Source organism: Mustela lutreola, chromosome 9, assembly GCF_030435805.1.
Source record: "Mustela lutreola isolate mMusLut2 chromosome 9, mMusLut2.pri, whole genome shotgun sequence".
In the NCBI taxonomy this organism is placed as follows: domain Eukaryota; kingdom Metazoa; phylum Chordata; class Mammalia; order Carnivora; family Mustelidae; genus Mustela; species Mustela lutreola.
In genome coordinates, this window is record NC_081298.1 from 43,681,558 (window position 1) to 43,696,432 (window position 14,875).

Genomic DNA, 14,875 nt, shown 5'->3' on the forward strand with positions numbered 1-14,875 from the left:
TCTCTTGAGAGCTCATTCCAGACACTTAGCCACCTTGGTGACCCGCCCTCTCTTCAGCCTCACTGACCTCTCACCCCGCTTTCTCTCTAAATTTTCCCCTCTGTAGGCAGGATCACCCCCCCCCCCACCCCACCCCCCCCCCACACATATCTCTGCCTACATCTCTGGCTCCTAAACAAATGTAACCAAGTGCTTCCATGTCCAGGGCAGACAAAGAGCCTCCCTTGATAAGATCTCTTTGTCAGGCAGCTTGGGTTACAAGTGACAGTATTTTGTTCTGTTTTTTTTTTTTGTGTGTGTGTGTGTGACTAGAAGCAATGCTTCCCGATTCTAATTGAATGATTTTTAGCATTTCAAAGATGGACGAGACCTTAACATTTTCTAGCAACTGCAGTATAATTAATTTCCCTTCTAAATTCTATGTTTTTTGCCTTATAACTTCCCACCAAGTACATTTTTCACCTATCAGAGAACCCGTCCATGCATAGCTGACATGCTTAGACAGTTTTCAGTGTTTATATTCCACTGAAAACCTGGCTTTCTGTTGCTTCTAGTTTCTTTCCCAGATGAGTTACAATCAATAGTGTGTGGCGATAGATCAGTGATCAGTGATAGAGAGTAAGTCTGTGGGAAATGATGAAGAAATGTTAAGGTTCTCTAGTTGACTGGAAGGCTGGTACATCTTTTAGGAATTCATCTACAGTGATGGTTTAAAAAGTAGAGGCCTGTCTGTCTCATGTAACAAGAAGTCTAGAGGTGGACAGCCCCCAACCATTTCAGCATATTGAAGCACCGTCATTGACCGAGTGTCCTCTATATGCTATTCCTCCTTACAATGTGGCCTACTAGAGCTGTAATTGCAAAGTGGCTGCAGCAGCTCCAGTGATCACATGCTTCTCCATCATTGCCTGGAAATGTTTGCTTGTCCCTCCTACCAGTGAGAAAGCCTAGGAGATTCAGTTTTTAGCTTTCATAGGTTTCATCATAGAGGCAAGAAAAGGCATGGAGGTGGTTGTAAATAGAATCTGGATGAGCTAAGCCACAGGGTCTGTCACATACAGTGATGGCTTCTAGGGACACATGAGGAAGCATGTGCTCTATTGAGGAAGGAAGATTTGGTTTGGAGCATACTGGATTTGAGCTATTGGCAAGGTTATCGCCCAAAAAACTGGAGGTTGGACCTGCTCCAGCTTGACTCCTTTTATCATTCCTTAATATTAAAAAAGTGGTATAGCTAGAAAACCTTGAGTTGTGGCTGCTTGTTAATAAACAGTGGACAGGACATAGCTGGGAAATAAAGGAAGAAGTCAAGATGCAATTCAGGCTGGCCAACTTGTTTCATGTCCTTGGCCTTCATAATTGGGCAAGGTCACAAACATGACACATGAAACAAAGTGAACCAATGAGACTCATTGCTAGGACTTTGGTGGGGACTGTTGGGAAAGGGGAACTTATTTCTACTTGGGCCATTGACAGTTGGAACTGCAGGTGGTCACTTGGCTAATCCATGGCAAGATGGTGTGAAAATGGAAAAGATGGAGCTGCAGCCACCATGTGGCCAATGGACCATACCAGATAGTTCATGGGACAAGAAGGCAACTTTTCCCAGGCACAAGTAGTCATGGTAAGACTGGGCTATGATTCTTCATGGTCTAAAAGCTTTCCTAAAGCAGCGACATCAAAATAACAAGAATGAATGTGACTTAATTAGAAATTTTATAATCTCTTACTAACGTTTGACCATTTTTACAGAAGGTAGACTCCGTGCAAGATTTGGGGAAAATAATACATAATAGTATATATCATGGCATTGTTTTTGATAGTAAAACTTGGTAAAATGTGAATAACCAGCAGCAGCATTCAAAATGTGAATATCCAATTCACATGTAAAGTGGATGAATGAATTATGGCGTGTCTGTGCATAAGAGTGTTAGGTAACCTTTAAAAATTACGTGTCAAACAATTTTTAGTGATAATGGAAAATGCTCATGATATACTGTTGATACAAAATTATATAAAAGTATAATTCTAATGTTATTTTTTTTCTAAAAAAAGCCTTAATTTGCAGATAAAAGAAATTGAAATGAAATATATCCACATATAGTAATGTCCTTCTCTGGATGAGGAGACTATGAATAATTTTAATTTTCTTCTTTATCCTCCCTATATTTTCCAATGAGTTTTTACTTTCATGATCATTATTATTTGTTTAAAGATAAGGGGGAATAAAAACACAACCTCTGGTCATTATTTCAAATTTATCCCGACAATTCAGCTGTTCTTCCCAAGTCATAGCACATGGGGCTTTCCACCATGAGTCAGAGTTGAACCTATACCCAGATTCATCTTCATCGCTGGACTATAGACTCCTTGACATCTTTCCTGACCCCATGCTGACCTGTCTGGTACACTCTTGAAATCTGAGCCATAGATGCTGAGTTGAATTGCACTGTGCAGCCCAAGTCTGGTGTTAAGTCTGCAGCAGGAAGAGAAATAAAGAGACAAGAAAGAAGCCAAGAAGAGATACTACAGAAAATGATCTCCAGGAAGGACGTGAGGGTATTTTCTTTTTCTTTATCTTTTTCTTTTATCTTTATCTCTCTGTGCCTCGCTTTAGTCATCTGTGAAGTGGGAATGTCAGCAGTGCCCTCTTTAAGGCATTGATATGAAGATTTCATGAGGTGAGGTCCTTGTCAAGTGCCCTGGGCACCTAGGAAGATTTGTACAAGCATTTGTTCTTCCTGTTAGATGTTCCTGCTCAAATGTGGGCTCCTCTCAACTGCCTGTCAGCCCCACAGTGAAGACAGCCTTCTCCATGCTCTGTACCTTGTACCCAAGGCTGTGCCTGGGTACTTCAGTCCCCCTCTCACTTATGTCCTTCTATCAGCTCCTTTGCAAACTTCTTTACCCTCTGGGATCATAAACCCCCTGCAGGCGGGGATTTCTTTTTTTTTTTTTTTTTAAATTTTTATTTATTTATTTATTTGACAGAGAGAGATCACAGTAGGAGAGAAGAAGGGAAGAGATCACAGAGAGAGAGGAAGGGAAGCAGGCCCCCCGCCGAGCAGTGAGCCCGATGTGGGACTCGATCCCAGAACCCCGAGATCACGACCCGAGCCGAAGGCAGCGGCTTAACCAGGCGGGGATTTCTTAAACTTGATATTCTCTTCTCTACATTGCACCTGGCAGGTACTAAATAAAACATATTTAATTAACTTTAAAATAATGTGTTTCCTTCTCCTCCCATGCCCTAATTTTTCTTTTTAAATCATAGCATCCCTTAAACCCAAGTGTAAACATTCCCTGCTCTTATAGAGCCAGTTGAAAGAGAAAGCCACACTTAGCTTCCTGACTTAGGGCAGGACTTTGGGAATGGCATGAGAGGTCAGTGGTCCTAGGCACACAGCTGGGCCATGCTAAGGATATGCTGGACCCAGACCAACAGGGGATGCTTTCACTGTTACCCACCCCCAATCCTAGAAGTTCATCTTCAATGTAGAGGGGAAGGGGTATACTTCTTATTTCCTATTTCCAGCCACCTGAGGGTAGATTAGCCATGTATGCACACACTCAGCACATGTTCTTGTGAATGAATATTTATTAATCGCAAGATTTATTGATGGCCCCAGGCTGCTCAGTTACTCTCACCCCAGTTCTCTGGCAGGTGTGTAGGGAATGGAAGCCAATTTTTTATATTATTCATAACTCTAAGGTTCTATTTGAGGTTACTTTCAGAGTAATAGTGGGGGGACTTACGTGCTGCATTCTATAGCTGAAATCAGGAGCTCTTAGTAACCATGCTTGACCCTACTTCAATGAGAGCATCATCCAGGAGGTGTTCATGAGGCACAGAACCAGCCCCCAATTCAAATTCTGTCTGAGTCAGTTGCCAGGGTATACGAGACTACTCCATTCATTTGTTCAGTCTGTGTGTTGTCCTCTAGCCTAGGGAGAAGTCAATCTGTTGTGACCTGCTTTCTCCCCTCCTGGAGCAAGGTGGGGATTCACGTGTAAATGATCCCTAGCATTTTTCAAGCATAAATGTGAATTGGCAATAACCATTCGCTGTGTTGATTTAGGGGCCTCCAGAGAAAGCTTCCTGTTTAATCTGCAAGTAAAGGTTCCACCTTTGATCATGGGGTTGCTCATCATTTCATAATGGCATTGGAGCATATGTCTTGCTGGCGCATGACTCACGGGCTGAGTTGGCTGCCACCGGATGTCACAAATAATACTGCTATTCAAAAGAAGAGGAATGCTATCGGCAGGGCTCAGAAGTGATTTTTAAAATTAAAAACCTTATTTATGTGTCCTCCAGAATATTCCAAGCCCCTCCAAGAAGAGATACGATGCTCTTTGTTTAGCTGCTGAGGCGGAGGAAACAAAAATTACATTATGTGTAATATCCCTGAAGCTAAATTACAATATTTACCTCCACATGTTAACTTGACGTGCATAATTATCTGTGCTTAGAACAGAAAATGGAAGAAAAGGTTCAGTGAACACCCACCTGGGTGTTGTGAATGATGTTGTTCCAACAGAAACAAAAGTTGAGGAGGAAGATTTAGAGAGGAGGGAGGAAGCATGGTACTTGAACACCCTTAGCTGAAGAATGAATGAGCCTTCAGAAGAATCACTTGGAGCATAAGGCTCTCTTGTCTACCCCATCTGAGATGACTGGTGTCATTATTTCCCCCCTCCAAACCACCAACGGTGTCCTGAATTCTCCTCTATCAAAGATCAAAGGAAATAGCTCTGATGTGATGAAGTAAGCTCAGAGAGTATCCAGAACCTTTTGGCAAAGCATTGAGGCTAATTCTGTGGAAGGCTGCACTGTGGCCTTTATGACTGTCTCCAGCTGGGTTGGGCAGTTAGGGCCCATGGCAACACATGATGTAGAGCTGCACCCACACCCCCTCTCATCCTGGTAAATGTCACTGCCAGCAGCCAGCACCTGTGCCTTTCCCATGGTAGACTGTCCTACCCTATGTCAAGGGCACATGGGAATGCACAAGTGCCTGGGAATTTAACTCTTGCAGTGGTGGTCCTTGACCAACAACCAATCAGTTTGCAGTTGTAGATTCCATGGAGCTCTTGTCTTGCCCTCCCCACACCCCCAAATCAGACACAACCCTGCTGCATCTCCTGAGCTCCCCTATGGGAGTGAGCCTAAGTCCCCCCATGGGACTTTGCTAGATGCTGCACACTGGTCCCACCTTCCCATTCCCTTACCAAATTTCCCAGAATTATTCTTAGCAAATCACTTTCACATGAACCAACTGACCATTTCATGAGAAGCATTCCCATGTGCAAGAATATAAGACTCAATTGTTTTGGCTGTACATGGTTGAAGCAAGGAAGAGAGTCTGATCCAAAGCAGCTGGTCCATAAAATGACAGAAGAGGTCTGCCTAATGGTACTAGTCCTTGATGTCAAATGGTTACCCTAATCATATCTGCACATGTTCAATTCAAATAGGAGACGTGCAATTAGTTGGAAGCCCTAGGAAAAGCCCAAGCAGCAATGGCAAGGAGTTCTCGCCATAATAGTGAAGCATTAGACTCGTGATGCAAGGAGTAATGGGACAACATTATATTGTTTGAACTTGTTTTCCCTAAATGGCCTTGATCTTGCATGTCTCTCCAATCTTCTGAGACCTGGCTATGGGGAGATTGAAACTACTTTCTGTCCACTTTACTTGCTGGTATGTTTTTTCATTCCCTTTCACCCCTTACCCACCCCTCACTGACCAACATGACCATGTTCCTGAAAAATCTTAGTAAGTACAAAGAAGGATGTGAAAGAAAATTCCCACATAATTCTAGGACCTAGAAATAATACCATAGTCCCTATTAGCATTTTCAACTTATATAATTATATGTATATATTTTACAAAGTTAGGGTTATTATATCTCAACAGAATTTTCTGAGGCCCTGAAATGTTCTTTAAGTATATGTCTGCCATATTACGTAATATTTAAAAGCAGGATAAACCATAACTTACTAAACCAATCTTCTATTGGACACTTATGTTGCTTTCAGATATTTATCCTTTAACCTTAATGCTTATCTCTGAATGGTAGACTTACAGACTCAGGAATTATGAATTTTCTATAAATCTTTGTATGGCCTAATCATGCTTCTCATATCAGGCTGGAGGCCTTCAGAAAGTGCAGAACCTCGACCTCACCCTCAGAATTCATGATCTGAGTATTCTGGAGGGAGGTCAAGGCTAGGAATTTTAAGATTTTTAAGGAGATTCTCAGGTAACGCTAAGAAGTCGGACCCACTGTGGTACATAGTTTTGAGGGCTGCTTTTAGTTTCAAGAGAGGAGAGATATTAAATAGTAGCAAAGTGGTGAGAGTGGGCATCCCTGTCATGTTCCTGACCTTAGGGGAAAAGCTCTCAGTTTTTCCCCATTAAGGACGATATTTGCCCTGGGCTTTTTGTATATGGCTTTTATGATATTGAGGTATGTTCCCTCTATCTCTATCAAGGAAGTATGCATTTCGGCAAAGCTTTTTCTGCATCAGTTGAGAAGATCATATGGTTCTTGTTCTTTCTTTTATTAATGTGATGTATCACATTGATTGATTTGCAAGTGTCGAACAGTCCTTGCATCCCTGGAATAAATCTCATTTGGTCGTGGTGAACCATACTTTTAATGGACTGTTGGATCCTAGTGGCTAGGATATTGGTGAGAATTTTGGCATTCATGTTCATCAGGGATATTTGTCTGTAATTCTCCTTTTGGGTGAGGTCTTCGGTTTGGGATCAAGGTAATGCTGGCCTCATAGAAAAGTTTGGAAGTTTTCCTTCCATTTCTGTTTTTTGAAACAGCTTCAGTAGAATAGGTATTAGTTCTTCTTTAAATCATTGGTAGAATTCCTTTGGGAAGCCATCTGGACTTGTTTGGACTCTTGTTTTTTTGGAAGATTTTTGACTACTGCTTCAATTTTCTTGCTGGTTATGGCCCTGTTCAGGTTTTCAATTTATTCCTATTTCAGTTTTGGTAGTTTATACTCTCTAGGAATGTATCCATTTATTCTAGATTGCCTAATTTGTTGGCATATAGTTGCTCATAATATGTTCTTAAAATTGTTTGCATTTCCTTGGTATTTGGTTGTGGTCTTTCCCCCAAAAGCCAGAGGAATGTTGGAAAAGAAAACCAAAACTGATGGCATCACAAGCCCAGACTTCAAGATCTATTACAAAGCTCAAGATCTATTACAAAGCTGTAATCATCAAGACAGTATAGTACTGACACAAAACAGACACATAGATCAATAGAACCAAATAGAGAGCCCAGAATTGACCCTCAATTCTGTGGTCAACCAATCTTCAACAAATCAGAAAAGAATATCCAATGGAAAAAGGACAGTCTCTTCAATAAATGGTGCTAGGAAAATTGGACTGTGATATGCAGAAGAACGAAATTGGACCATTTTCTTACACCATACACAAAGTTAAACTCAAAATGGATGAAAGACCTAAATGTGAGATAGGAATCCATCAAAATCCTAGAGAAGAACACAGGCAGCAACCTTTTCAACTTCATCCACAAGCAACTTTTTGCTAGACATGTCTCCAAAGGCAAGGGAAACAAAAGCAAAAATGAACTATTGGGACTTCATCAAGATAAAAAGCTTCTGCACAGCAAAGGAAACAGTCAACAAAACTAAAAGGCAACATATGGAATGGGAGAAGATACTTGCAAATGCCACTGCAGATAAAGGACTAGTATCTGAGATCTATAAGGAAATTCTCAAGATCAATACCAAAAAACAAATAATCCAGTCAAGTAATGGGCAGAAAGGGGTGCCTTGGTGGCTCAGTGGGTTAAAGCCTCTGCCTTCGGCTCAGGTCATGATCTCAGGGTCCTGGGATCAAGCCCCGCATCGGGCTCTCTGCTCAGCAGGGAGACTGCTTCCCTTCCTCTCTCTCTGCCTGCCTTTCTGCCTACTTGTGATCTCTGTCTGTCAAATAAATAAATAAAATCTTAAAAAAAAAAAAGAAATGGGCAGAAGACATGAACAGATATTTCTGCAAAGAAGACATTTGAATGGCCAACTGACACATGAAAAAATGCTCCATATCACTTGGCATCAGAGAAATACAAATCAAAACCACAGTGAGATACCACTTCATGTCAATCAGAATGGCTAAAATCAGTAAGACAGGAAACAACAAATGCTGGAGAGGATGTGGAGAAAGGGGAAAACTCTTAGACTATTGGTGGGAACACAAGCTGGTATAGTCACTCTGGAAAACGGTATGGTGATTCCTCAAGAAGTTAAAAATAGAGCTACCATACAATCCAGCAATTGTGCTACTGGGTATTTACCTCAAAGTTACAAATTTAGTGATCCAAAGAGGCACCTACACCTGCACCAATGTTCATAGCAGCCAGGTCCACAATAGCCAAACTCTGGAAAAAAACAGGATATCCATCAACAGATGAATGGATAAAGAAGTTGTGGTTTATATATACAATGGAATATTACTCAGCCATCAGAAAAGATAAATACCTACCATTTGCAGCAACATGGTTGGAATTGGAGAGGATTACCCTAAGTGAAATAAATCAAGCAGAAAAAGACAATTATCATATGGTTTCACTCAGAAGTGAAATATAAGGAACAGGGCAGAGAACCATTGGGGAAGGGAAGGAAAACTAAATGGGAAGTCATCAGAGAGTGCAAAAAACCATGAGAGACCCCTGACTATAGGAAAAAAAATGAGGGTTGCTGGAAAGGAGGTGGGTGGGGGGTGGGATAATAGGGTGATGGGCATTAAGGAGGGCATGTGATTTGATGAGCACTGGGTGTTATATGCAACTGATAAATTATTGAACACTACATCTGAAACTAATCATATACTATAATTTGGCTAATTGAATTTAAATTTAAAAAAACAATAAGGGAGTCCTGCTGTGTGTAAGGAAGGAAAGTCACTGAAGTTGATAACATTTCCTTTGTTTTATACCGAGACTTCACTGCCAAGGCTGATGGTTAGTTTGATGGTGCCAAATGCCAGGGAGTATCCAGATACTGACTTTCTGCTTTACATGGTACCCCTGCACCCCACCTGAGTGCCATCCACCGATTCTCCCCGCCTCCCTGCCTATCCAATGACAGAGCCAATCGCAGCTCTGCGGAAGCTGATCTTGCCTTCCAAAGTCCCTAGAGGAGGCAGCAGCAAGCTGTTTTAGGTCACTGTAAGTCTTGCCTCTTGCACTGGTTGTTGTCCCCTTTGCTGCTACTCAGTCCCTGCAGCTGCCTAGAAGGAAAGGGAATGACTTCCTATGGGCTGGATGTTCTGGTTACCCTCTCTCTAGGTCCCAAGCTTTCCCATGATTTTAAACAGAAGCCACCTCTGATGCTGAGGCAATTTTGGAGTATGCCTTCACAACCCACAGTCAGATCTGCTTCTTTACTCTCATGCCTGGTGCTACAGGTAGACACCTGGAGTAGCTGGTGACTGGCTGGACATCTTTCTCTCTGTCTCCATGCAGCTAGCCTGGGATTCTGCACAGCGCTGTGGTCTCAGGGTAGTCAGAATTTTACCATCTTGGCTGGTTTTCTCCACAGCATGTGTCCTAAGAAGCCCAAGTGGAAGATGTGAGGCTTTTTGTAACCTAGCCACGGAATCTGCAGAATGTCACTTCCACCACAGCCCATTGGTCAAAAGTGAGGCACAGGGCCAGCCCAGATTTAAGGGGTAGGGACTACAAGAGGGTGTGAATACCACGAAATTGTGTTCATTGGGGAGCCATCTTTGGAGATGACTTACCAAAGCAAGCTCACAAGATTGAGTGCAATTATTGAGGTGTCAGGAGAAGGCAGATGATATTTGTATCATTTTTCTTTCCTGTTTCCTCCTGTTCATGACACTGTCGTTTTCCCAGCAAATTCTCTTAGACACACACTTCAGCCAGAAAGTGATAGTAGGAATGAGGTTTAGGCAGAAAGCAAGGGTGACCTTACCCAAAAGTCAAGGGAAGAACCTCCTTTGGCACTGAAATCCTATGCTTCTTTTTCAGTACCATGTCCTCCCCAAATTTAACCCACTGCCTCCCTGCTGCCTTAGGTGTGAAGACCAAAGTTTTTGAGACTTGACATACCCAAGAGCACAGAAATACCAGGGGCCTTCCACCAGACTTCCATATGAGCCCACAAGGCTTCTAAAAAAAAAAACAGTATCCAAGGGAAGTTGCCATGGTGGAATCCAATGACCACCTTATTAATGGCAGTTGATGCAAAACTGTGATTTCTGAATTATCCCATGGGGCAGATGGAAGTTGTATTCTTCAGTACACAGGATTCTTCAGGAGCACAAAAATAATTTATTGTTTAATCCCCACTGCCCACTGTCTGTATCCATTCCCAATAAGAGGCATTTAAGCCTTTGTGTACATCTAGTCTCTTCAATGGAGCCAGAGACCAGACATGGGTATATTTCAAACTTCTCAGAGTAAGAATCCCACTGAATGTGGTGTTTCCTGTCAGAGAGGTCATCGTTGACCTTGAATGGGCATCTGATCAAGACCACTCCACTGGCTGGCTCCAGGGAGCTATCTTGAATCCTGAAGATCTCAAACCTCAGGCCCCTAATGCTGAGCCTTGGAGCCTAATGCTGAGCCTAATGCTGCAAACTTGGCCCCTAATGCTGAGCCTTGGAGAGCTTGTCATGCAATTCTAATTCAAAGTTTAATCATGAATCCAGGGTGCCTGGGTGGCTCAGTTGGTTGAGTGACTGCCTTCAGCTCAGGTCATGATCCCAGAGTCCTGGGCTCGAGTCCCATGTTGGGTTCCCAGCTCCATGGGGAGTCTGCTTCTCCCTCTGACTTTCTCCTCTCTCATGCTATCTCTCATTCTCTCTCTCAAACAAATAAAGAAAATTAAAAAAAAAAATCATGAATCCAGATTTTTAAGCCACAGTGCCAAGCATGTGGCTGGGTGACACTCAGCAGGTACTCAAAGAATACTTGCTGAGTCACTGAGTGAATGAATAAAGTCCAGAGATATAAAGTGACTTGCATAAGTTCACATGATGAAATAGTGAAGTTGTTTCCTTCTCCCTTTCGCTGTCTGTTGGAAGTACTTAGTTTGAGGTTGATATAATTCGTGTAGTGCTGATCTCTCTCTTCCCAACGTTCTAAATGTCTGTGCATGCCCCTTACCTTTCCTGTCAGGCAATAGGCTCCTCAAGGACAGGTGTTTGCTGTACACTCCTCCATACCACTTAGGAAGTCAAGCTGAGTGTTTTGCCTACAGTAAGAGGTCAACAATGTGTGTTCCCTCTGATGTTGTAGGTTCTGGGTCTTTGAGTTGGCATATAGAGCTTTTTTGTGGCTTCCCTCATTGTGTTGCTGTAAGTTTTTGGTTACTTTTTTCTCTTGTTGGTGCCTTCTAATCTGTGGCTTCAAAACTGCCAAAGGCAAGAAATAAAAAACCAAATGGGGTATGTGTGTGTGCACCCAAACACATGCATGCATGCACACATACACAGTCAATTCCTGTTACTTGTGGTAGTGGTTATGTTCTATAAAGTCACCATGAGCACTGAATTGGCCACTACTAAACCACTCTCCTGGAGGAAATACAGAGTTAGATGCCCGCCGTCCTTCAGTCACAACACAGAACAATCCAGAGCCAGAGGCAGACAATCTGAGTCCCTGACTATGTGGTCCAAACCTGATCTACCCTTTGACATTTTAACTTCGTGAGCCAGCAAATAAGTCAGTATGAGTTACCATTTTTGTCATTTCCATGTGAACAAGTCCAGATTAATTTACCCACTTAAAAAATGTTTCTTATTATATTCTAGAAATGAGATAGAACTGATGTTGCTTTATCTCCAACAATAGAAAGCTCTCTACCTAATGAGTTGTTTTATAAAGATAGGTCTTAACAGTCAACCTTCCTAACACACAGGCATACAGAAACATTTACTGTGCTCCAACTGTGTATCAGGAGTATGCTTTGGAGATTACAAAATGAATACAAAAAGCCTAAACCTTCAAAGACTTCATGGTTTAAACTCTTTTAAACACCTAAGAAAATTTTCTTATAATGAATGAAGGGAAGATAATATTCTTCTTATTGCTTGTTTCACTTAGCTATTGCTACAGTAGTGCTGAGGCCTTCTAAGCCATAGGCTCACTTTCACTTGTTCTGTTGGCTAAAGCAAGTCACACAGACAAGTATAAAGTTGGGGGGTGGGCAGGGAAATAATCTGCCCTTTCAGTGGGAAAGATTGCAAAGACCTGTAACAAAGGACATGAATATAGAGAGGTGAAGAACTGGAGCCAATAATGCCATTTACCACTCATTTATTGGTCTTAGATCTACCTCCTAGAAATCCACTTGAGCTTAACACAAGGGAGAATTGCTCACTTAAAGTGGCTTCCTAGTCTGCTTTGGGGTTGTTCCTCAGATGAACTTAGAGATCTTGCTAGTGCTTCATCCTTTCTGGGCCTCACTGTCCTCGAGCGGAGAGCATGGCAGTAGCTATCTGTCTTTAAAAGGATCCAGGAAGCTGTCACTGGTGCTTTCATAATGTGCTCTTATCACGAGCTCCTGGAGGTGGGACTCTGCATCATTCCAAGCTGCATTCTATAAATCCCTATGTTCCCGAGAAGCCAATATTAATGGCAATGTATCACGTATGATGTTATCTTGAATTTGTGGACTTCTTTCCAAAAACCACCCTGAGAAACTGGCTAGTTTTGCTCATTCCTTTGGTATGAGCAAAGGAATGGTAATAGGATTAGACAGGCTACATTATTGCCTTTAATGTCTTGCTAGAGAGAGATTGATTTTCTCAAAGTGAGGTACAAGGCATCCTTTCCATTAAGCAAATTAAACTGCTTAGGTCAGAAAGGCTATAAGAAGGAGCAGTGGTGTGCTGATAAGCCAGCTCTCAGATGAAAAAGCCCCGATTTGTAGTATTTGTTAATTTCCATAGCATACGCCCTCCCACGATGGCTGCTTTGAGCATTCAACACAATGATGTCCCTGAACACAGCTTTGAGAAGAGGTGCACCTGGGCACATCTGCTCTGCTACCTGCTACCTGCATGGCTGTGCTCTGGAGATGGAAAAATGAGTTCATTCCTCAGATGTTCCTCGAGGGAGAGAAGGTGGCATTTGTGTCCTGTGTGTCTAACTTTTGTAGAAGCTAAAGTCAGCACTAAATCAATCAGAATGAATCCAGAGTCCTGACATAAGGGCTTTGGTGGGACAAGGTTATACAAAACTATTGATAACACCAGCTACTTTTTTCCCCCGTGCCTACACTTTTCTCAATCAGCACGATTATGCCACAACTCTATTGGAGAATCTGAGGTATGGATAGTTCAATGGCATGCCCCAGGCCACACTAATTAAGTAGAGACTGAGATTTGAACCCAGAGTCCTTGTTTGGTCCTGAATCTCTCCTGACACCCTCCCAGGGCCCAGGGAGCTTCAGGATGGGACTGTTAGCTCCTGCTTGCCTTCATATGTACCGCTCCCTTCATCCAGGTGCCCTTGTCCTCTTTCTCCATTTAGCAAATGAACACTTCCCCTGCAAAATGCAGGAATGAGAATCATCCTCTCCAAGGGTAAGTGTGTGTCTGCCTGCCTGTGCTATGACTCCTACCTGAAGCCCAATCCCAGGCTCTATCCAGTGATGGGCAAGCTGGGCTTATACTAGCTAGCTCACTAAAGCCATTTGGTAAATCATCAGGAATTCCACAAGCCATTATAAAAACCCAAATTGTATAAACTTAAAATGAAATGTACTATGTTAAACATGGGGAACATTAGAAGAAGGAAAGGAAAAGTGAAGTGGGGGAAATCGGAGGGGGAGAAGAACCATGAGAGATTGTGGACTCTGAGAAACAAACGAGGGTTTAGAGGGGAGATGGGTGGAGGGATGGGGGAGCCTAGTGGTGGGTATTAAGGAGGGCTCGTATTGCATGGGCACTGGGTATTGTACATAAACAATGAATCATGGAACACTGCATCAAAAACAAATGATGTATTTTATGGTGATGAACGTAAGACAATAAAAAAATGAAAAAAAAAAGTGGAACAAATACTGGTCACTCCTCATTTCCTAATTGTTTTACTATAATCTGTGCTTTTGGGGTTGTTTATGTCTCTAGTATCCACACAGTAGAAAAGCCCATCTCATGGTGCTTATTGTGCATTTCTTCTGACTCCGTGTTGAGTGACAGCACATTGGTATCTTGAAATCATGTATAGCAGGAATATTTATACAATGGAAATGAGCAAATGATGCCAAACTGGGTATTGTTGTTGTGGGTTTTATTTTTTTGTTTGTTTGTTTCTTTGTTTTTGGTTTGCTGTTTTGTTGATTGGCTAGGTTTAAAAAGTGATGGAGGCAATATTAGTAACACAGATAAAATTTAAAATTGTGTCGTGTCTGTAATTTCGACATTGTGAATAGCACAAAGCTTAAAACATTTTTCCCCCAATATTTGAAACCTGTTGTTCATGTCAGGAAAGAAGTTGCTCATATCATTGATGAACAAAATGGCATTCCAACATACAGCTTTGTACCGCTATTGTCTTACTCACTAATCTTAACAAAAATATCAACCAGCATTCACAATAGAACTGCACTCATATGTCAGTTGCAACCACAGGTACCAGAGTTAGACAAAAATCAATGAAAGCAGCTTTTATTTTCAACCAAGATAGAGGAACAGGGACCAGATTCACCCTCCTGCCTAGAACAACAACCCAAAATGGATAGAATATGTGAAAAATGGTTCATTGTATATCAGAAAGACAGTGAGAAAGAGAAAGGAAACATGATTACCCAGCTTGTTTTCTGAAGAGATTTCATGGCAGCAAAATGGAGG